Source organism: Hyperolius riggenbachi, chromosome 3, assembly GCF_040937935.1.
Source record: "Hyperolius riggenbachi isolate aHypRig1 chromosome 3, aHypRig1.pri, whole genome shotgun sequence".
Taxonomy (NCBI): domain Eukaryota; kingdom Metazoa; phylum Chordata; class Amphibia; order Anura; family Hyperoliidae; genus Hyperolius; species Hyperolius riggenbachi.
The window spans coordinates 272,546,374-272,571,424 of NC_090648.1; the positions used below are offsets into that span (position 1 = coordinate 272,546,374).

At 40.8% G+C, this 25,051-nt stretch overlaps 1 protein-coding gene across 2 annotated transcripts in view; it reads left to right on the plus strand.

Annotated features, from left to right (window-relative positions):
* Positions 1-25,051, plus strand: part of TAFA5 (TAFA chemokine like family member 5) — a 657,885-nt gene that overhangs the window by 131,736 nt on the left and 501,098 nt on the right. The window contains exon 1 of one of the 2 annotated variants that reach the window (XM_068276330.1): positions 10,851-10,910. The exons of the other annotated variant lie outside the window; for it this stretch is intronic. The gene's annotated coding sequence lies outside the window, so the exon portion shown is untranslated. Of the gene's footprint in view, positions 1-10,850; positions 10,911-25,051 lie in introns of those variants that run through there. 2 annotated transcript variants of the gene reach the window in all.

The window sequence follows — 25,051 nt, forward strand, 5'->3', positions numbered from 1 at the left end:
ATTCTGGTGTAAAGCACGCTCTGTGCAGAAATGTAATTTGTGAGTATTTATTTCTTGCCGATATGACCAGGACAAGGAATACCTCAAGGAATTCATCTCAATTTTCTGTAATGATATCTGGAACATCTAGCGCCCATATTTAGGTTATTAATGATGTGTCATCTGTCAAACTCACTGTAAAGAGGACCTCATTTGCATCTGTGCTGTGTTTGTATGTGATAAAGTAATAAACATGCAGTGGCTTTTCTTTTCTGCAAGTGTGGTTTGTGGTTTATCTGTCCACTCCCTAGCCTAGAGTTACGTCTAGTGGCCTATACATTCAAACAGAAGCCATTTGCCAGACAAAGAGTGTTATTTTTACTAAAATAGTGCAGTGTTTTAGTAGCAATCAGCTTCAATGGGGGGTTAAAGGTTGGTAACGTAAAAAGAGCCCTTAAGGAACACAGTTGTCCTTTCCCTATTATGCCCTGTGATTACTGTGATTGTCTCACTGCAATCATGGAGGTCAAATTGGCTCCTGACTGAGATGTACAAGCTTTGCTGTCACTGATATAACAGAGTGAGTGGGTGTAGTGACAGAGCAGTGGGGCAATTGGCAAGAGCAGCGTGATTGCGCAGTGGAGAATTGTTGGAATCTACATCCTGTCAGAGCTGCACAGCCACTAGCAGGAAGTAAATTCCAACTACGACGGTCCGGAAGTGGTTAAAATACTCAGATAGCTTGGGTGTTGGCAAGGGATAAGGTTGAATTGCAGTTTTGGGTACCCATGATTTTCAGGCCTCAGGTGACGAAGAAGGTGGTTCCGGCGTTGTGTACCGCCCCCATAGCACCTGAGTTGGGCGTCGCTGTAGCAGTCACTGGTCCCTAAATTACTTTATCAAAAACAAACAACATTCTGTAGTGGAAATATATGTATGGAATCAGGAACCCTTTAAAAAACCATGGCCGGTGAGCGAAGTTAATCGCTTTATCCACATAAACAAGTTAAAACTGTGCCAATAAAAAAAATAAATGTAGTATTAGGTTTTGTCTGCATATCGATAGTTAAAAAACATCATTGACATCTTTGTGCTTACACAAAACAGCCAATGTGATCAAAAAAGAAAATAATAAAAACCTAAAGTAGAACTTTTTTTTTTTACAAAAAAATGTATAAATAAAATGGTTTGCTGGTTAATATGGTAGACAATGTAAATAAGGATTTTCTTATTCGTGTTATTGTCAGAATTTATTTGCTCATTATCAGATGCATTACATTTGCTTAGTGCCATCAACATTAGAATTTCTGATGGTAGATCAGTGCTCATTAAGTGTAAGTTTGTGAGATTTATTGCATGGTCTGCTAGACTTGCCGAAGGGACACTTGATTATAAACCGTCACATGGTATTATTATAAGCTGTTATGTGTACAAAATGCTGGAAACTCTAGTCTGCTTTTTTTGTTACTCACTAGCTTTCATGTATTTGCTTATTTTCAAAAGCATGTAATTTGTATATGATTCTGAATATACTTTTCATAATCCAAAATCACCATTAGGGTTTGTCATTTACAGTTCCATATTAGGGCCACTGCATTAAAATTCAAGACTTAAGCCCAAATTTGTGCAAAAAAATGTAAACGGTGACTGCCTGCCTTCCTGTGTAAATGCCTGCCTAAAATATGGGAATGTGTGCAGAATTGTTCTTAAATAACATCTATCAAAGAAACTGTTCTTCTGTAAGGCCCACATACCTATAGAGCTTTTAGCCAGCAACACTAGAAAGCTTTTCAGAGGTCCCTCAGCACAGCCTGTGTGAAAGAAAGGCTTTGTTAGTAAACTATTGTTACAACTTGTGTTGGCGACAGGGGGGAGGGGTCTAGAGCTGTATTATGTAGATAGGTTTCACTTCTTTGTCACTATTCGCAGAGGAATGATTTACTTTTTGTTTCTGCCCTGCTTACACACACACACACACACACACACACACACGCATGCACACACACACGCTTACACCCCCCATTCAAGATGAGTTCTTCCTGGCTTTATTTACTTTATGCTGCCAGGCAGAGAGAGAGAGATAGACAGAAACACACAGAGCTTCAGCTGATGATGAGTTATGTACACGCTATTTGAAGCTATATTTCTACTTTTTATCATTCTGAAGAGATTCCAGTCACGGTTTTACTGCTAGTGAGGACTGCCTCTGTATCCCGGATGTCCTGGACACAGTCCTCCATACCAATGCCCCAAGTGAAATTTGTTCTCTGTAAATGTCATATTTTCTTCAAATAAAAATGAAAAGATTAAAAAAGCCTTTGTATTTCTATTTGATAGTAGCTACTGGAAATATATGTGGCATTTAGCATTTGTGTTAACTTTGATAGTTGTCCTTTAAGGGCCGGTTAACATGGGCTTCTGCATGGTGTGAAACCACGGCCACGAAACATTTACTGCTTGTGCAAATGCTGGGCTTGTGCAAACGCCCCATTTTTCCTGTTATCGCTTTTATTTCTGGAAGGTACATGTAGCTTCCAGGATCGCTAAGCACCACGTGTCCATGGCCCCCTGTAAGGGTCAAAAACAGTGATTGATGGGAAGTGCTGCCAAAGGATGCCAAATGCTTTTCTGCTCGCTAGGAGAAAAGAATCTTAGGGAGACGCCGTGGGACGCCTGTGTGAACTAGCCCTAAAGCTCCAGAGTCAATAAAAATGAATTCACAGTACCCAACACACACACACACACACACACACACACACCACACACACACACTTTATTAGTGTAATTTGATGAAACTAGAAATTACCCAGATGCAAAATTATTCCCGTATAGCCAGGAGGAGGTGGCGCCTTTCCCTATATAACTAAGACTGATGAAGAGAAAGCCAGAGGTAGTGCTTTATTACAATGTGTATATGAGTAAGAAGTGATGTTAAGTCGCATAATCCCAACTTTTTAAATTACTGTGCAGTAGTGGATGGGGATGAAGGTAGTGATCTCATCATATTATTTTCAGAACTAGAGTTAATTAGAGTTAATTTGTATGTATGTATTCATGCAATTACTTATTAAGGCAATAACAAACGAGTGATTTGCAGTCTACATCTGACTGCTAAAGCCAAACTACAGGCAAGATGTCTTCACGCCAAATAATTCTCATGTGAACTATCTGGTTAGGAGTCCCTTCATCAGTGCTTCATGCAGCACCACCTTCCAGAGCCATGTGGTAAAATCTTAGCGGACAGCTCTTACCATGACCTTCCTTCTTGTAGTCTGAATAGCATGATGATGCTGAGCTCTTTCATCTAGGCTGCTTCAAGCCATATAACCACATTTGTAATGCAGGATTTATTAGGTACAGACATCTTGCTTGATAAAAAAGGTAATATTTGGCCACTATGCTTACTAAGATATGGTATGTTGTATTTAGAACTGTGGCCTTGTTTTGGGTTTTCAGTTAATACTACTTCCTACTAATTTTTATTGTTGTTCTGTGCCTAATGGTACACAACAGCTGTATGGTTTCTGCATACCTGATACAAATCCGCCAAGTAAATATAAGGTAGACCCAATTTATTGGACTAACTCTGCCCACAAAGTAGTCTGTGGAAATGTGCACCATCTATGAGCAGTTTATTAATATGGTAGTGTATATCTGTTCAAATTATTTCTAATCTGTCTCACTCTGGATATTTGGATACACTACATAAAGTGCAATCACATTTTTATATGGTTGGCAATCATTTTGGCTTACTTAACCACTTGCCGACCGCCTACTTCATATTGGCGGCGGCAAAGTGGCAGCCCCAGGACCACGTAACGCAGATTGGCGTCAGGTCCTGGGGCACTCTCTGGCCGGGGATCGCGCGCTGGGATGCGCGCGCATCCACCGGCAATAGGCTCCGCCCACCCGCGACGTCTACCCGCCGGCCAATCGGAAGCGCCGGCGGGTTGTTAACCCGACGATCGCCGGATAGGAAGCGTATAATACGCTTTGTAATGTTTACAAAGTGTATTATACAGGCTGCCTCCTGCCCTGGTGGTCCCAGTGTCCGAGGGACCACCAGGGCAGGCTGCAGCCACCCTAGTCTGCACCCAAACACACTGATCTGCCCCCCCCTGCCCCCTGATCGCCCACAGTACCCCTCAGACCCCCCCCTGCCCACCCCCCAGACCACCATTTGCACACAATCACCCCCCTAATCACCCATCAATCACTCCCTGTCACTATCTGTCAACGCTATTTTTTTTTTAGTCCCTAAACTGCCCCCTGCTCCCTCCTGATCACCCCCCCACCCCTCAGATTCTCCCCAGACCCTCCCCCCCCCTGTGTACTGTATGCATCTATCCCCCCTGATCAACTGTCAATCACCTGTCAATCACCTGTCAATCACCTGTCAATCACCCGTCAATCACCCCCTGTCACTGCCACCCATCAATCAGCCCCTAACCTGCCCCTTGCGGGCAATCTGATCACCCACCCACACCAATAGATCGCCCGCAGATCCGACATCAGATCACCTCCCAAATCCATCGTTTACATCTATTCTCTCCTCTAAACACCCACTAATTACCCATCAATCACCCATCAATCACCCCCTATCACCACCTGTCACTGTTACCCATCAGATTAGACCCTTGCGGGCACCCAATCGCCCACCCACGCACTCAGATTGCCCTCAACCCCCCCCCTTATCGATTCGCCAGTGCATTATTTACATCCGTTCTTCCCTGTAATAACCCACTGATCACCTGTCAATCACCCCCTGTCACTGCCACCCATCAATCACCCCCTGTCACTGCCACCCATCAATCAGCCCCTAACCTGCCCCTTGCGGGCAATCTGATCACCCACCCACACCAATAGATCGCCCGCAGATCCGACATCAGATCACCTCCCAAATCCATCGTTTACATCTATTCTCTCCTCTAAACACCCACTAATTACCCATCAATCACCCATCAATCACCCCCTATCACCACCTGTCACTGTTACCCATCAGATTAGACCCTTGCGGGCACCCAATCGCCCGCCCACACGCTCAGATTGCCCTCAAACCTCCCCTTATCGATTCGCCAGTGCATTATTTACATCCGTTCTTCCCTGTAATAACCCACTGATCACCTGTCAATCACCCCCTGTCACTGCCACCCATCAATCACCCCCTGTCACTGCCACCCATCAATCAGCCCCTAACCTGCCCCTTGCGGGCAATCTGATCACCCACCCACACCAATAGATCGCCCGCAGATCCGACATCAGATCACCTCCCAAGCGCAGTGTTTACATCTGTTCTCTCCTCTAAACACCCACTAATTACCCATCAATCACCCCCTATCACCACCTGTCACTGTTACCCATCAGATTAGACCCTAATCTGCCCCTTGCGGGCACCCAATCACCCGCCCACACCTCAGATTGCCCTCAGACCCTCCCCTTATCAATTCGCCAGTGCAATATTTACATCTGTTATTCCCTGTAATAACCCACTGATCACCTGTCAATCACCCATCAATCACCCCCTGTCACTGCCACCCATCAATCACCCCCTGTCACTGCCACCCATCAATCAGCCCCTAAACTGCCCCTTGTGGGCAATCTGATCACCCACCCACACCAATAGATCGCCCGCAGATCCGACATCAGATCACCTCCCAAGTGCAGTGTTTACATCTCTTCTCTCCTCTAAACACCCACTAATTACCCATCAATCACCCCCTATCACCACCTGTCACTGTTACCCATCAGATTAGACCCTAATCTGCCCCTTGCGGGCACCCAATCACCCGCCCACACCTCAGAACGCCCTCAGACCCCAGCCCTGATCACCTCGCTAGTGCATTGCTTGCATCTATTTCCCCCCTCTAATCACACCTTGAGACACCCATAAATCACCTCCTGTCACCCCCTAGCACACCTACCCATCAGAAAAAAATCAAAAATGTGTCATTTACAGAGATATTTCTCCCACCCAGCATGGTTATATGTAAAAATACACCACAAAACACATTATACTACTTCTTCTGAGTACGGCGATACCACATGTGTGACACTTTTTTGCAGCCTAACTGTGCTAAGGGGCCCAAAGTCCAATGAGTACCTTTAGGATTTCACAGGTCATTTTGAGACATTTGGGTTCAAGACGACTACTCACGGTTTAGGGCCCCTAAAATGCCAGGGCAGTATTGGAACCCCACAAATGACCCCATTCTAGAAAGAAGACACCCCAAGGTATTCCGTTAGGAGTATGGTGAGTTCATAGAAGATTTTATTTTTTGTCACAAGTTAGCGGAAATTGATATGTATTGTTTTTTTTTTCACAAAGTGTCATTTTCCGCTAACTTGTGACAAAAAAAAAATCTTCTATGAACTCACCATACCCCTAACGGAATACCTTGGGGTGTCTTCATTCTAAAATGGGGTCACTTGTGGGGTTCCTATACTGCCCTGGCATTTTAGGGGCCCTAAACCGTGAGGAGTAGTCTAGAATCCAAATGCCTCAAAATGACCCGTGAATAGGACGTTAGGCCCCTTAGCGCACCTAGGTTGCAAAAAAGTGTCACACATGTGGTATCGCCGTACTCAGAAGAAGTAGTATAATGTGTTTTGAGGTGTATTTTTATACATACCCATGCTGGGTGGGAGAAATCTCTCTGTAAATGGACAATTGTGTGTAAAAAAAATCAAATAATTGTCATTTACAGAGATATTTCTCCCACCTAGCATCTGTATGTGTAAAAATACACCCCAAAACACATTATACTACTTCTCCTGAGTACGGCGGTACCACATGTGTGGCACTTTCTTGCACCCTAAGTGCGCTAAGGGGCCCAAAGTCCAATGAGTACCTTTAGGATTTCACAGGTCATTTTGCGACATTTGGTTTCAAGACTACTCCTCACGGTTTAGGGCCCCTAAAATGCCAGGGCAGTATAGGAACCCCACAAATGACCCCATTTTAGAAAGAAGACACCCCAAGGTATTCCGTTAGGAGTATGGTGAGTTCATAGAAGATTTTATTTTTGTCACAAGTTAGCAGAAAATGACACTTTGTGAAAAAAAACAATTAAAATCAATTTCCGCTAACTTGTGACAAAAAAAAAATCTTCTATGAACTCACCATCCTCCTAATGGAATACCTTGGGGTGTCTTCTTTCTAAAATGGGGTAATTTGTGGGATTCCTATACTGTCCTGGCATTTTAGGGGCCCTAAACCGTGAGGAGCAGTCTTGAAACGAAATTTCTCAAAATGACCTGTGAAATCCTAAAGGTACTCATTGGACTTTGGGCCCCTTAGCGCAGTTAGGGTGCAAAAAAGTGCCACACATGTGGTATCGCCGTACTCAGGAGAAGTAGTATAATGTGTTTTGGGGTGTATTTTTCCACATACCCATGCTGAGTGGGAGAAATATCTCTATAAATTGACAATTGTGTGTAAAAAAAATAAAACAATTGTCATTTACGGAGATATTTCTCCCACCCAGCATGGGTATGTGTAAAAATACACCCCAAAACACATTATACTACTTCTCCTGAGTACGGCAATACCACATGTGTGGCACTTTTTTGCAGCCTAACTGCGCTAAGGGGCCCAAAGTCCAATGAGCATCTTTAGGCTTTACAGGGGTGCTTACAATTAGGCACCCCCCAAAATGCCAGGACAGTGAACACACCCCACAAATGACCCCATTTTGGAAAGTAGACACTTCAAGGTATTCAGAGAGTAGCATAGTGAGTCCGTGGCAGATTTCATTTTTTTTTGTCGCAAGTTAGAAGAAATGGAAACTTTTTTTTTTTTTTTTTTGTTACAAAGTGTCATTTTCCGCTAACTTGTGACAAAAAATAAAATCTTCTATGAACTCACCATGCCTCTCACTGAATACTTTGGGATGTCTTCTTTCCAAAATGGGGTCATTTGGGGGGGATTTGTACTATCCTGGAATTTTAGCCCCTCATGAAACCTGACAGGTGCGCAGAAAAGTCAGAGATGCTTGAAAATGAGAAAATTCACTTTTGGCACCATAGTTTGTAAACGCTATAACTTTTACCCAATCCAATAAATATACACTGAATGGGTTTTTTTTTATCAAAGACATGTAGCAGAATAACTTTCGCGCTCAAATGTATAGGAAATTTTACTTTATTTGAAAAATGTCAGCACAGAAAGTTAAAAAAGTCATTTTTTTGACAAAATTCATGTCTTTTTTGATGAATATAATAAAAAGTAAAACTCGCAGCAGCAATCAAATAGCACCGAAAGAAAGCTGTATTAGTGACAGGAAAAGGAGGTAAAATTCATTTAGGTGGTAGGTTGTATGACTGAGCAATAAACCGTGAAAGCTGCAGTGGTCCGAATGGAAAAAAAGGCTCTGGTCCTTAAGGGGTTTTATGACTGCAGTCCTTAAGTGGTTAAAGAGACACTGAAGCGAAAAAAAAAATATGATATAGTGAATTGGTTGTGTAATATGAATAATTACTAGAAGATTAGCAGCAAAGAAAATATTCGCATACTTTTATTTTCAGGTATATAGTGTTTTTTCTAACATTGCATCATTCTATAATATGTGCAGATTACACAACACTCAGCATTCAAAATGAGTCTTTCAGAGCAGTCTGTGAAGTAATGACCTCTCCTCTAGCAGAGGAAAAGTAAATAGTCCAGGAACAGTTGAGATAATAAAAGTCAGATAACAGCCCTCTCCACGACTAACTTAACCGGAGAGCTTAATGGCTTGTTTGCATAGAGATAACAACTGGAGTTTCTCAACTCTTCCTGTACTGGAAACAATTACACTGATGTATCTGATCTTAATGTTTTATTTCTTAGCTGTGCTACACATACAAATCATAATATCATCATTTTTTTTTCGCTTCAGTGTCTCTTTAACACTTCTGTTCTTACAACTGTAAAAAAAGAAAAAAACATAGCAATTTGAATCAGTTATTATGACACTAATTTACATATATTTGATACTTTAAGTCTCTTTGTGCTTTGAAAGCTGCACAGGTCAACAAGACTCCATTAGCACTCTACCAGTAATAGGGTGTATGAAGCCCTTCTCCCCCCTCAAATTATCCCATATAGTTTTAGAAACATTTAAGAGCAGTTAGGGTGCTCATGGCATCCCCCGTCCCCCCAATCCTCACAGATGTTCCTGGGAGTCTATCATCAGCTAAAGGCATGGCGTCACCATGCTCACACTCTCAAGCTATGGGGATAACCACAATGTTTTTATCTGTAAAAAAAAAAGAACTTTCATTTTTTTCTTAGTTGCCAATAAAAATATTTTAATAGAAGTAAAATAAAACCTGAAAGTAGCCACTGTATAACTGTATAGGGCTGTGTTCCCACTAGAGCGGAGAACATACTTTTTTGTCCGTTCTCTGCTCTTTGCTAAGGGGAGAGTGTATGGCTTCTATGTTATACACTTGTAAATGCTGCAATGGATCTGCGGGATCCGATGCAGTAAGCAGACCACACTTCTGTGCATTCTGCGATAATTCCAGGGCAGGTGGATGTGTTCCCCCATATAGCCTATGGTGGAGAGCATCCTCCCTAGGCTACAGCCGATCTATGGCGGACCAGCAAATCAGACACTACATTGTCTACTCCTGCTGGCCGCACGTGGTCTGGAAGTCAAGTGGGAACACAGCCTAAAGGTAATAACCTATAATATAGTCCCTTTTGAGGACTGTGCACACATGTTACACAATACATCATTCTCTTTATCCTACAAAGCTACTTGCCTAGGCACAGTCACCTGATAGAGACTCCAGGAAAACACTTCATTAACAGCTTTCCGACCGCGTCACGCCAATGGGCGTGGCCACGGCGGCAGCCCCAGGACCAGCTAACGCCAATTGGCGTAAAGTCCTGGGGCAGCAGTTTGCGGGAGATCGCATCTCCTGCTTGGTGGGCGGAGTCTCTGAGCGTCAGCTGCAGCGCTGTACTGGGGACAGCCGTGTGACACAGCTGTCCCCCTGGGGGACAAGACAGCGATCGGCTCTCATAGGCAGAAGCCTATGACAGCCGATCGCCAGTGATTGGCCGGCTGGGGGGAGGGAGGGGATTTAGAAAGAAAAAGAAAATAGCAAAAAATATAAAAAAACAAATAAATATTTATTGAAAAAGAAATAAACACGGGGGGGGGGGGGGGGGGGCGATCAGACCTCACCAACAGAGCGCTCTGTTGGTGGGGAGAAAAGGGGGGGGATCACTTGTGTGCAGAGTTGTACGGCCCTGCAGCTTGGCCTTAAAGCAGTGTCCAATTAAGCTTAAATTAGCCTGGTCACTAGGGGGGTTTAACAACATGGTCCTCAAGAGGTTAAAGATACACTGTTCCTCAAAAAAGAATGTTATTAGTATAGGATGAGATAAGATAACCATTTGTATGTGCAGGCTAAAATGTAGAAATGTAGCAGATAGTTCTGCTTAAAGCGTGTACAGTATTTTTTTTAAGACTTGATAACTTCTAAATATACTCTATGTGCAGAATTTTCTTCATAAGCAAAATAAGCATAAAAAATGATAAATACCTATGAGCAAAGTCTATACGTACAAATATATAAATGTTTTATTACCAGTGTTTCTAGTTCCAACAAAGTTGACAAGTATTAACTAATTAATTAGGGCTGATTTCATTTTAATTGGGCAGTAAAACATTTGGATTGTGTTCTCTTTGCATAGAAAATAACTTGTTTGCATATATATGTATGCAAATATATGCATGTGAATCTTACATGAATTAGCAAGATAGAATTTTGTTATACCAAGATGCAATGTAAAATTGCAGTGCTATTACTAACAGTTTACCTGGGGCTGTTATTAACTGTGTAATTGCAACATCTCTTTTCTTATCTAGTATGCTGATATTTTTAATTGTGTTCCTGTACAATGTATTAGGACTCTGGCTGTCTTGCACTGCATCTTGGTGAGTCACTGACCCAGGGAAAGCTAGAAGCTTGAAACACAAACAAGTGTGCTGGGGAAGAACATGTACTTTGAATTTTAAATGATTTTAGTCTACAGAGTCGTTGTATTCTTTTTTTTTTCACTGCTACCTGTAATGAAGGTAGTAACATTCACTCCCCATGTAACAATATGCATTACAGTTCCTCTTTATGAGGACATGAAATGCTTCATTTGACTTTTAATGTCTCCTCTATGTTCAGCCGGTAGCAGGGCCCAAGGGTCTTTTGAGGAGGTAATCATATATGTCCAGTGAAGAGAGTGACAGCTCAGCAGTCTGATGAATGAAGAGTAATCTTCCTTGGGTAAGGGGCTAAAAGTTTGAGTTTGGATTGCACGAGGGAAGTGAGGATCCTTTTTGATCTAATGGAAGGTGTGATCATGTGACTTCAGTTACTCATATAACTCCTACCGTTCTTAGAAAGCAATCAATAAAAAGTATTATTGCTCCTTTAGCAGTCAGCCCAGTTGCACTTTATTAGCTGAGATTCGTCCGATGCATACATCTAATGTAGGCCAATGTTACCTGCATCTGGCCCACGCTAATTGAAATCTATGGTTGTTTGGGTACCAGGTTTGAATCCCGGACAGGCTGTGAAGATTGTATGTTCACCCCTTGTTTAGGTGGTTTCCTCCAGGTACTCTAGATTACTCCCACTTCCAAAAAACAGAATGGTAATTCTAATTAGATTGTGAGCTCATCTGAGGGACAGTTAACAATCTGAATTGGTAGATGTACTGTGTAAAGTACCACTGAATGTACTGTAATGGCACTATATAAATACATAATACAATTTTTTCTCTCCCTGTTTTACCTGTTGGTGGCACCATGTTTTAGTACTGCTTTGTATGCAGTTTCATTACTCACCAAAGGTCTCCCTGAAGTTTCTGTCCTTTAATTGTATCCTAATTGCAGCATATTCTTAGGAAGTGTAATTCTGGAATTTTAGTCACAGCATTGGCATTCAAGGGGAATTCTAATCACAGCATTTATCACATCATGCATTTAGCTAGATAGTTGTTCCATCCAGTTGGTGCTTTGTGCTCTGGCCATCCTGTTTCTTGGTTTCTACTCCTGTGTTTTGCCCTCATTTTTACAATATCATCATTCCAGCCCTGACCTTTTCAATCTGTTCCCTAACCTCTCAAACCTGTAGTTTGTATTATGGCTATTGTCTCTTTTGCTTGTATCAATGTTTTATTGAATTGCTATTTGTTTTACTGTTGCTTGCTAGTTCATAAATTCTGCAGTGTGGTATACTATCACTTTTTGAAAGTGACTGAATTCTGTGCTTTGTTACCTACATCGTGTGGGACTTCTAAATCCCAGTGTAGTGAGCGCATGCATGTGAGAGAGAAATAGAAAAGAGACAGTGAAAGATATATCTACGTTTTGCAGTCTTATCACAATGTGGATTTATATCCATGCGTCTGAATCGCTAAGTGCTTGCTGTCAAGTCTGTTTGCCCTTGCAAGTGGAACACTTCTGTTTTTAAAGGAAACCTGAAGTGAGAGGGATATGGAGGATGACATATTTATTTACGATTTTTGGATGCATTATTTCAAAAAAATTTTAAATCAATAGTGCTGGCTGCTGTTTTGTGCAGACCGCATCTGAATCTCTATTGCTGTGCATGGCATGGCTATAGTGATGTGGCTTCACCTTCGCAAAAGCACGAGGGTTGTGTCTGATTTGGAAATGGATGCAGCACCCAATGGAAATAAACCCTTAAGGCACATCATTGCTTTGCAGAATAATTCTGCATGTAAGCTCATTGTCCATGCAATTCTATGGGCCTGGCTACAACTTTGCATTGTGAGCGATCATGTTATTCATACTCAGCTGAGATGCTGAGATGCTTATCTATATTGCAACCTCTGTTCCCAAGAAACTCTTACAAATAGATTCTGCTTTGATTACCCCTCTAAAATCCTTTGGGATTCTCAAGAAAACAAGGCGGGGGAAGAGGGGAGGAGGTGCAGGCACCCATAAATCAAAGCCAAAGCAATCGTCACATATCTATAAATCAGCTGTATCAGTAAAGGACCCAGATAACAGAGACAGCTGCCACACTCCTGATTACAACCCCCAGCCAGGAGCTAGGAACACAGACCTCAAAGTTAAGGCAAAAAACATTAAAGCAGTACTCTGCAATGCCAGGTCCATAAACAACAAAACAGCAGTTATTCATGATCTAATAGAGGCTTCAGATCTAGCTTTAATTACAGAGACATGGTTGGATCAGAACTCAGGACCCACTCTCGCAGCTGCGGTACCAGACAATTACTCAGTTTTACACTGTGAAAGGCAAAACCGCAAGGGCGGAGGATTAGCTCTGTGCTTCAAATCCAGTTTGAATATTAAACCCCTTGCTGTAGCCCCCACCCACTCTTTTGAATGTCTAGCAGCCCAGCTCTCAGCTGGAAAAAAAATAAACATACTGCTTGTCTACCGACCCCCTGACGCTGGCTCAGCTTTTCTCAAGGAAATAGCAGAACTTGTATCTTGCATAACACTGAAACACCCTAGGTGGATAATTCTTGGAGACTTTAACGCACGGGTCGATACACACTCTTCCCAATTTGGAACTAAGCTACTTCTCTCCATGAATGAACTGGGCTTCTCTCAAGCCGTCAACCTCCCTACCCACAAAAAAGGACACACTTTGGACCTCATTTTCCATTCAGAACTCCTAATATCCAATGTGGAAATTGATCCAGTAGTTTGGTCAGACCACCACACTGTCCACTTCTCCTTTACAGCACCGGCTACAAAACACCAAGTGAAAGAACTAATAAAATATCGTTCCTTGAAAGGTTTGACACCCCAACACCTTCAGAACAGCCTCAATCTAGGTGGACTGACAGATCACAACTTCGGCCTTGAATCCATGGTCCTTAAATATAACCACAATGTCTCAGCCGCTTTTGACGCCATAGCTCCCTTAAAGATTAAACGTTCCGCACCATTACATCATGCTCGCTGGTTTGACAACTCTATAAAGGAACTAAAGAAACAGGGACGCAGACTGGAACGAAGGTGGCGCAAACATCAGTCTCCTGATGACAAACTTTCCCTAATTGCTCACCTGAAAAAATATCAAACGATGATTAACAAAAAGAAGTCCTTATTCCTGTCTCACGAAATTGCAAATGCAGCCAACAGACCTGCCCAACTCTTCCGCACGGTTGACAGTCTCTGCAATCCATCTTGCAGGAAATCCAGCATCAGACCTTCACAGGAACTGTGCGAGAAATTTGCCCACTTCTTCTCAGACAAAGTCTCCTCCATACGATCTGCCATTCAATTCACAGCCCCAGAAACCCATGCAGAGCCATATAACAGGTGCAAAAATAGCCTACCACCATGGTCTGATTTTAAGGTAATCACTGAAAAAGACATCTTGGATATCCTCTCAAACCTTCGCCAGACTACCTGCGATCTGGACCCTGGCCCCACTAAGTTCATGTTGAAATGCCCTGAACTATTTACACCGGCATTCCACAAAATAGTCAACGGCTCCTTACAAGAAGGGTGGTTTCCCTCTACTCTGAAAGAAGCAATCGTCAGGCCTCTACTCAAGAAACCATCCTTAGACCCAGATGCTCTAAACAGCTACAGACCTGTCTCAAACCTCCCCTTTCTGGGAAAAGTTATTGAAAAGGCTGTCTACCTCCAACTTGAAGCCAGGCTCTCCAGAAACAACATCCTTGACCCTCTTCAATCTGGTTTCAGGAAATATCACAGCTGTGAAACAGCCCTCACCCAGATTTGCAATGATCTGCTCATTGCAAGAGACATGGGTCAATGTTCCATCCTGATTTTGCTCGACCTCTCAGCGGCTTTTGACACAGTCGATCATGAAATCTTACTCAACAGGCTACAAGAGTACTGTGGCATAGATGGCATTGTTCTCCGGTGGTTCAACTCCTTCCTGGCTGGCAGAACACAAAGGGTAGCCTTAGGGCCCTTCCTCTCCAACCCTGTACCACTAAAATACGGTGTACCTCAGGGCGCAATATTATCCCCTTTACTGTTCACCATATACATGCTGCCACTTGGAGAAATCATACAAAAACATGGCCTGACATATCATTGCTATGCTGATGACACCCAGCTATATTTGTCATTCAAACCTGACGTCACAGACCCTACTCCACAAATAAACGCATGCTTAGCTGAGCTTCAGGAGTGGATGAATAATAATTGGCTAAAACTTAATGCTGACAAAACTGAGGTTCTTGTTATCGAGGGCCAGGGTTCAACAGCAAAGCAGCTCCAGTCTCAACCAACACCGCTAAGGATAGGGAGCTCAGACCTGAACAACTCAGACTGTGTGCGCAGCCTGGGAGTACTGATTGATGGGAAATTAAGCTTCAGGAATCAAATCTCAGCTGTTGTGAAACATTCCTTCTTTCACCTAAGGAATATTGCAAGGATTAAACACCTAATTCCTTCAGAGGATCTTCCAACCCTAGTTCATGCCTTCGTCACATCAAGGTTAGACTACTGCAACGTCCTCTACACAGGCCTGCATAAGAAAGACTTACGCCGCCTGCAATTAGTACAGAATGCCGCCGCAAGGCTGTTAACGAGCCAACCCCGCCATTGCCACATAACACCAACCCTGAGCTCACTCCACTGGCTACCGATAAAATGGAGAATTCTGTTTAAGATTGGCTTACTGACATTCAAATCCTTGCACAATCTGGGCCCTGGATACCTGAAGGACTTGTTGCAACTACATCACACCCCCCACAATCTTAGATCAAAATGACGTAACACCTTGGTCACCCCCAGAGTCCACCTCAAAACCTTTGGAGACAGAGCCTTTTGCCATGCTGCCCCTACACTTTGGAACTCCCTGCCACACCCAATCAGGACAGCCCCATCCCTGGAAACATTTAAGTCTAAACTGAAAACCTACCTTTTCAGTCTGGCATTCATGAACATCTGACTATCCCCTCTGTAACACAACCCAGCCTGAAACCCTGTATTAATCTGAGACACAGCTATGCGCTTTGAGTCCTATGGGAGAAAAGCGCTTTACAAATGTTATTGTATTGTATTGTATTGTATTATTCTAATGTGCTGCATGCAGGCTTTGAAATAACATGTATGGTATAAAGCGCACAGTGTCCATCGCAGTTACACACATTATAGCACGTGCGTTATGCAATGTTCACAATGTAAATCTAGCCTAAGACACCAGTGTTAGTATATACAGTATGTGTTTGATTGTCAAGTAGAGGAAAGCAGTAACATCAGGGTCATTGGCATTGGCTTAATTCAGCAATGACATTGGCATAGATGTTGTTGAGCAAACTGAATCTGAAACAAAAGCATATACAAAATAGAATGAGATTTCCCTGCCTTTTCAGTTCCATCATTTGCAATATCAGTGCTTGCTTTTTCCATCAAAGTCTCTGGACAATATAGCAGAAGTAACTGAAAAATGCCCATATCATTTGGAAAGAAAATCAGGATGTGTGATGGTTTTTACAAAGTAGAGATGAATTAGTCAGCTTTTAGAATGGTTTATTGCGTAGTGACCTGATACAATCTGGGAAGCCTCTCAGTGGAAATGAATCCCATTTATCCGATAAGCAAAGGAACATTTGTTTTCTTTATAGAAAATGTTTTGCAGTAATTCCTTTTTAACAGTATGCAGGACCTTTGTCACTGCATAAAACAGATGTACTTCGTGTTCTGCTTTGACGCATTCACAGTTTATTGCTGTTAAAAATTGATCTTTCTATGCAGAATACATAACTATGAGTTACAATTACTCTTCCTGACTCACAAGGGCTGCAATTCTTTCGATATTAAAAATAACAATGCAGAGATTACGCAGTAGGGATGATCAGTGGAAGGATTCATGACATTTTTTCAGTTTTAGAAATTTACAACCTACACATTGGTTAACACAGAATCATGTTGGTATCAAACATATTGCTGTGTTTTAAAAGGCAATATAATTTACGCTATGAAAATGTTGTTATAGAGTAGCATTAAGCCATTGTGGAACAATCACTGAAACTATATCAGGCCAGCAAAGTAAATCTAGGCAATAGTCTATCTAAGGAAATATACTGATTTGCATACATGTATTCAGCATTTCATATGTACATGCCTTCATGTGACCTAACCACTTTATTAGAACTTCTAACAAAATGTCCTAGCTATGGGAATTAACAGTAGGCATTGCCAGAGGTGTTACTTGGCTGAGCATCTTCATGCGGTTCAGGGCTGGTTCATATTGGCCTAAAATACATACAGGTTAGTGGGCCATAATGGAATAATGCAAATGCATCCAATGTTAACCAATGGATCCGTTCCCATTGGTCCATTTGAAAGGATCTGTATGGCCCGTTCCATGGCACAGACTGCAAGTTTGGGTCTGCAGCAATTTTTCCAGATCACCGGATGCGTTGCATTGACCATGCACTTACAGAACAGAGGCTCTCGGATGGAAAACTGATGCCTTTAAAAACTGATCTGTTCCATGGATCAGTTTTTACACAGATCCGTTTTCCCTCCGTGCCAGTGTGAATAGGGCCTCAATCAGGTGTCTGTGAGAAGATGGCAGCCTTTAGCTGTAGGAAGTCTATAGTGCAGAAAATATCTGGTAAGTGGCTTCCGTAGAATTAGAATGATTAAGTGAGAATCAGCTTATCAAAGCATTTGAACACAGATAAAAATGCATACACTGGACTGGAAAACAAATGTTCCTGAAGTTGGTCTTTAAGAACATCTATCAGGATTGTATTGCTGTCTGTCACCGTTGGAGTGGCTGGAGAACTTCCCTTACAAATGTCTCTACATTGTCTCCAATCCTTGATCTGTTACCCAAAATTATCATTAACAATCACTTTTGGTTGACACTTACTGAGAGCTTTTAAAGTCGTAAATGCAGAGCTCACATTTACCTTAAAGGAACACTATCGATCTACATATTTTTTTTCAATTGAGATAAGAATTGTTAGGGAAGTGCTGCTAAAATACTGGTGTATAAATTTCACTGGCAACCTCTTTGTTTACTGTTATCAAAATTCTTTCAAACTTTACTGACGCCAAAACTGATGGCAGACTGAGCCATGAGGAGAGGGGAAATTCCCCTCACAGTTGATCAGTTAACCCTGTGTGTAACTCTGTGTGAGAGAGAGAAAGCTCACAGCTTTTGTCACAGATTTTCATACTGTTTTTGCTTTCTGAGAAAAATACTCTGTAGTCTGATATGCAACACTGGCTGTGCATTGAAGCAGACACCCCTTCTGCAATTGATTTGTCCCAATATAGCTAAATCCTATTCTCAATAAGTTGAAGCTTTTGCCTCTGATATTTAACATGAAAAGTAGGAAAATGTTTACACAGCTACTTAAACATTATTTGTACATTGTAATTTTAGAACACTTGGGCATTGATAGTATTCCTTTAAGTAATTTGTAAACACACCCAAACCAAAATAAAACATTAATGACTCCAGTGCAACAAAAATATTAGGTCTGTAGAAGGTTCAATTGTAGATTCTTTACAACTATAAATAATGTTATTATTTATTGCTGTGGGAACGTTTTATAAACTCATATGTGCACTATTGAAATTTGTACTTAAAGGGAAATTCCACGTTTGTTGAACAAAACAAGGCATGTTTAACCATTTCTGTTGCTTGGACGTGAGCCCAACTTTAGCAGCGGCAGCTGCTACAGCAGCAGGGACGCACTAATCACGTCCCTGCAGTTTGGGGTGCTGTGTGGGCGATTGTGCGGGCAAATGCCTGCGATCGCAATGTTGGCGGGAGTAGATAAAGTTCCAGCACTCGACTAAGATTGCTACAGAAGGCCAGGCTGGGCTGTACTGTATATTGCTCTGTAAGGATGTGAGTCCCTCTTAACTGCGTGCTCCGGCGGGGATAAGCAGTACATGCATGGGTATAGAGAGAGGAGGCGGGGACTCAGACCTGGCGCCCACTTAACCTGCTCTGATCATCTGGCTGCTATTCAACTGTAAGTGTCTTTTTTCTACAATAAAGTACCCTAACTGCAGTGCTGGCTCAAGCCTCCTCTCTCTATACCCATGCAATGTTGGCGGGAGCAGGGGGAGATTAGCTGCAGGGGACAAAAGACCCCTGTGCCAATCCAAATGTGTCTGCCGAGAATGAACACTGTTTTAGCTCAAAAACAGTGTTCATTCTGAAATAGATTAGCCACGCTTCCTCCCGCCACCGATTTCTGCCGCGTTGCGCTGCTGATCGTTAGATTTATGAATGGGAACAAAGTTCCCATTCCTTAATCTCCCCGCAGGCCACCGTGATAGCAGGCATCCATTAATACCTGCTCCACTTCCTTAGTTACAATGTAGCAACACATTGCTTCCTATTGCGTACATATTGTACGTGAATAGGAAGCGCTCAATGGGGACATCTTGTGGCCAAATAATAAAATTACACGTACTGACTTTAGGGAATAAACATTTTTCAATATATATGTCAAGAGGGCATTTTATTATTAAATTATGGGCCAAAAATCTGTAATGCATGTAAAACTGAAATTGTCACCATATGTTATACTAGTGATATAATTTTAACGTTACAATAACCGGGACAAATGGCCAAATACAATTTGTGGATTTTAATTATGGTAGCATGAATTATTTTAAAACTATAATGGCTGAAAACTGAGAAATAGTGTTTTTTTTTCTTATTATTCCCATTATAATGCATTTAGAATAAAATAATTCTTAGCATAATGTACCACCCAAAGAAATCCTAATTGGTCGAGGAAAAAACAAGGTATAGATCATTTCACTATGATAAATAGTGATAAAGTTATTGGGAAACGAAAGGGAGGAGTGCCGAAATGTGAAATTCTTCTTGTCCATAAGTTGAAAAATACCCGCGGGCTGAAATGGTTAAAGCTTGATTAATGTCAACTTGTCAAGTTATTTAGTTTGATTACTTTGCTTTCATGTGCAAATAAAGCATACATGTTCCACAATTCTTGTAACAGAAGCTGTTAAATAGGAGTGCTAGAGTCTGATGCCAGTCAATGGATTGGAGCAGGTGATTCAAATAAGTAGCAAAGCCACTCACCTTGTGCAGCTAATTACTCCTGCAGCAAGGTAGGAGTTTCTCAACTGTCTCATGGCAACAGTTCCTGTAACAGAGGGGAGAGAATGGAACAGAGACAAACAATTTGAGCTTACTGTAAGTTGGGGACCTACTCAGTTGGTTGTGGACTGAAATGGAAAGATAATTTTAATAATATAAAAAAGTAAAAAGACTCAAGTAGCTTTTTTTTCATCTTTAGCATCATGGTGATGCATTATAATTATTTTTTGTGTTGGATTAAGTTCATCTTCTTCCATGTAGAGCACTATTCAACTAAATCATTTTGCAGTGTGAATCCCTATGGATTTAACCAATAAATCCTATTTTATTCCTGGTAGAAGCATTTGCTTGAGTTTTGATAAGATTATAGAAAAAGTTACCCAAGAGAATAGTATACATCAATTAAAAACATTTAATTTGGAGTGTAAGTACCTCCTCTAGATGAGCATAGTGACTTGTGTTAAAATAATATTATTTACAAGTGGTGAAATATCTAATTAATACAACACATTTTGGATTTGATTTACGTTACATTGAAAACAGTAACATGCACAGGAAGTGCTTTGTACAATTTTACCAATAGTTACTGCTAGTTACATATATAGTACATTACGCAAATAGCACACGACATGTTAACTTGGTAATGTGTGCTTTTCCAGCCTACCACCTGTTATGTTACCAGTGTAACACAGTAAACTGGCAAGTGGCAATGTGAGTAGCGCTATTTGCGCAAAGAACAGCACAAAACTGGCAAAACAGGTATTGGTAAAATTGCTGTGCACTTCATTAATTTCACTGATGTTACATGTATGAACCCCTTTGTGAGATAAAGTAACTTCTTTAGGTTAGATATGAGTGCACAAGAACCCGTGAAAAGGAATATTAGCACCTTTAGGGGCATACATGAAAAATGGGTGCCCAGAAATGCCAATAATAGAATATCAGAAAATGTACTGATATTCTACTGTTACAGTGAAAATTATAGTAAAATATTGGTAATATATGCCTATATTTTCTACAGCTAAACATAACCCTATTTTTACACTAAACCCTCCCACTACCGATGCCTAACCTTAACCAACACCCACATGGCTAACCTTAACCCCCCCCCCCCAGGGCTCACCTTAACCCCCCCACTTGTAATCTCAACCACCCCCTGCACACCTAATCAGCACCCCCACAGCTTAACTCCTACACCTAAGTCCTTGTTTAATCAATAGATGAAATATTTGATCTTTTAAGCTGATTTTAACAACTAACAAAGTCACCTATTAAGAATATGGAAAATATTAGCCAGTGAAAGAAATGTCCTTCTGTGTAATCCTGACACATACTTTTTTCTTATTTCTATCAATTTAATAGTATAAACAGACATTTTAGGTTTTAAGTTTCATTGAATCTTCCTCAATTTCATTACCTTCGCTCTGTTATTCCTTTAGTTTATTTTCTAATCATGTAACATCTTTATTAACTTGAGTTAGTTGCTTCTTATCCTCTTCACTGATTAATAACACAAAAACTCTGTGTTGAAATTTGGCACCACCCCTCACAAAATTCATGTTTGTGGCAGCCCATAGTAGACTGATTGGTTAGCCTGAAACATTTTGGAATCTTTTTGGCTCTCAGAAAGTGTACACCCGTGTAATTTGTCTGTGTAATTTGCAGAGATCATTGATGATATCAGATAGTGTATCAGTGCCAAAAGTTATTCAGTAGGGAAAAAATATATTTTCAATATAGGAAAATATATTTTCAGTTTAGGATGTCAAATTATAGTTAATGTAAAGGGTATAGCACACATTCATTATTGGTAAAGTCTATTCATGGATGAACCGTCGCGTCAGTGCGCTGAGATGATTATTTTTTTTATATAAGTTTGACTAGTGAGTTATGTGATTGCTGTGTAATATTGTTTTTTCTAGATAATTACTGGATGTAATACCTTGATAAAGAGAAATGAGTCTTCAAATGTTGGAATTATCTCATTTGCACATACATTATGAATGTATTAATTTTTATTCTAACTACTACTTTTTACTAATATTATGAATTATTTATTCATCTCATTCAATCTAGTTTATGAATATTAAATGATATGGTAATTTTAGAGGAGGCTATTCTCAGGGAACAATTTCTTTGTGATTCATTTATGGATTTTTTTAGGTTCTTGATGTTAAATGTATGATTTGGAATTACTATGGATCCCTATTCTCTATGTTAACAGTGTAAAATGGGAGTGGTGGCAATGTTTTGATTTTGGTTAGAGGCTGTTCAGGTTTATGGATTTTTGCCTCTCTATACAGACAGCTTAATAGCAAACTATGGGAATAATGTTTGTAACATTTATGTTTTTTTTTATTTATTTTATTCACTGTATATACTGGCATATAAGCCTAATTTTTCAGCATAAAAAATGTGCTGAAACGTTACCCCCTCCGTTTATATGCGAGTCAGTGGAGCAAAACAGATGGTGGAGCAGGCAGAGGAGCATAAGGATTGTGCACTAGTGATCCTGCTCTTACCAGCTGGCTCCCTGCTGTGTCCTTGCCTCCCATCCCCTGCAACATGGTGTGCTGAGTGTACTGCTTAAGACTACCTGTGTCCCCTAGCTTGTGGAGCAGAGCATGCAAGCAAAGTGTCAGTGGTGCAATGATTGGGGATTCTTCCTGTGTGGCAATTGCTGTGTCTCATATCTATGACACCATCTAGTGGCTTCTTGAGACTCAGCTGTATCATCCTTGGAGCACATCTTGCTATGAGGAGGGAGGCTGACTTGTACTGGGGGCACATATGGCTACTGTGGAGGGGGTTGTACTGAGGAGGGGGCTTATACGCGAGTCAATCACTTTTTCCTGGTTTGTGAATGAAAAGTGCGTACCTCGGCTTATACACAGGTCCGCTTATATGCAAGTATATACAGTATTTATTTATTTTTTTTGTAAGGGCTGGTTCATATGGTCCAGCTGCTGGCGGCTCATTTTGGTGTGTTCAAATGCTTTTCTGCTACCAAACAGAAATGTTTTTGGCATCAAGCGTGAACGGTGCTGATGCCAGACACTACATGTAGCATCTCTGAAAATTTGCAATTGATGGTAAGCCCATTGAGGTAAATGCTTCCATTCTTCTCAAAGCAGAACACAGTGGATCTCGGCTGTAAATGACAAGGATGGAAGCCAACAGCCGTCTGTGTGAACTACCCCTAAAATGTATTATTTTGTTAGATTTATAGTGATTAATATGGGACTTAACTGTAGCCAGTGATGCCTGGAGAAGGGGAAATCAGACTCATGAAATGCATTGTTTCAGTGCTTTATAAAATCATTAAAAATGGAGAGCTTGTTATTTTTCAGCAGCTACTTAGCATTGTCTACACACCCTTTTATACTTCCTACATCACTTGATCTATCACATTGCAGTTCCTGATAAAAAATCAGCATTTAATTTATAAGCTTATATACAAATGCAAACTATACTAATTCATTTCCATACTCACTTCATTTCCAGACTCCTGATTTAACCCTGCTGCACACTCCATGTTTTATTTGATAACAAAGAAAATATTTAAACAGAACGGCTCGTGTTAGAATTTCAAAGAGCGATCCATCTGCACTAATGTTTTTGCACAGCTCAGCTTGATAGTTTTATTACATATGTAGTCCCATTTAAAATAAGTAACCTCATGCTGCAGAACTTACTATTTCTATTTTCCACAGGGCAGCCTGAGATTGAAATGTAATTTGCAGAAAAATGATGCGTCCTTGCCCTTTGATTGAACGCTTTGTATTGTTTCTAAAACAAAAGAATGAAATTGCACTTTCTTATGTGTAGAGGTATATTCAATATGTTTATATTCATGTAACCTTACCCTGTTCCAGCCTGATGGCTACCATAGAAAGGTGTAGTGAACAAGTACATTTATTTTGCAAAGAAGTCTTTGTATGAAGGACTGACTTGCAGAGTATGTTGCTCTCAATTACTGATGGTTCAGTTGGATGTCTAATCACTCCTAACTGACAGCCTGCAAGATAAAAATCACTTCTCCGTTAGCGTAGTAACATTTAGTTGCCATTTGGTTCCCTGAGGTCAAATTATAGTACATGTAAAAAAACTGCATACTTATGCTAGTGAAGATTAAATGAAACTCATATCTTTGTGGCATATTTATTCATTTCTATCGAGAAAGGAGAGTGTATGGTTTACACTGCTTTAAAGAACAGAACCATGTTCATACACATATAAGAAAATCTCTTTTGCAGGATATTCATTTATAGAAGCCTATTCAATAAAAATACTAATCTGGAAAACAATTAAACCTTGAAATGCATGTGTTGTTTTCTACATAAAGCCGCAAGGAGTATGTTGATTACATACCAGGAAATACTGATCTTGTGTTGCATTGTGTTTGCAGCGTTGGAGTTGACCCCATCTCCACCTGCTATTTCCTAGCTACCTTGAAAATGACTGCCAGCTTGTGGCGTTTTAAAGCTATACATAGCAATTTTCAAATAGCATATGAGAACCGTGAAATACAAGTACACTTAAAACTACGTTGTTATTTCTGCAAATGTTCTTGGTAATCATTGGGAATGATCAATAAACACTGTTTATCTAACCTTGGAATATAAAGAAAGAAATAGTCATAAAAGGTTAAACTGTAATTGATTTAGGTCTTCCATTAACAAAAAAAAAATGATGGGGGGCGGGGGCAAAATACAGATCTAATAAGATATTCTAGAAGGTCCACATGTTTTTTTGTTGTAATCAGCAGTATTCATTAGTATAATATTTGGGTATATTGAAAAAATATAACCACAGACGGAATGAATGAAGTTATAGTTGTGTTGTGGGATACTTATCTACAGTCTACAATAACATATAGTCAAAAAAGTGACGTGGTGTTAGTCGAAGAGCAGAAATGCAGAAGTCAAACCAACACAGACCATACTGGGCCTGCGCAGTACGCTCCTGGTGACATCAGCGGGAGTGAGGACAC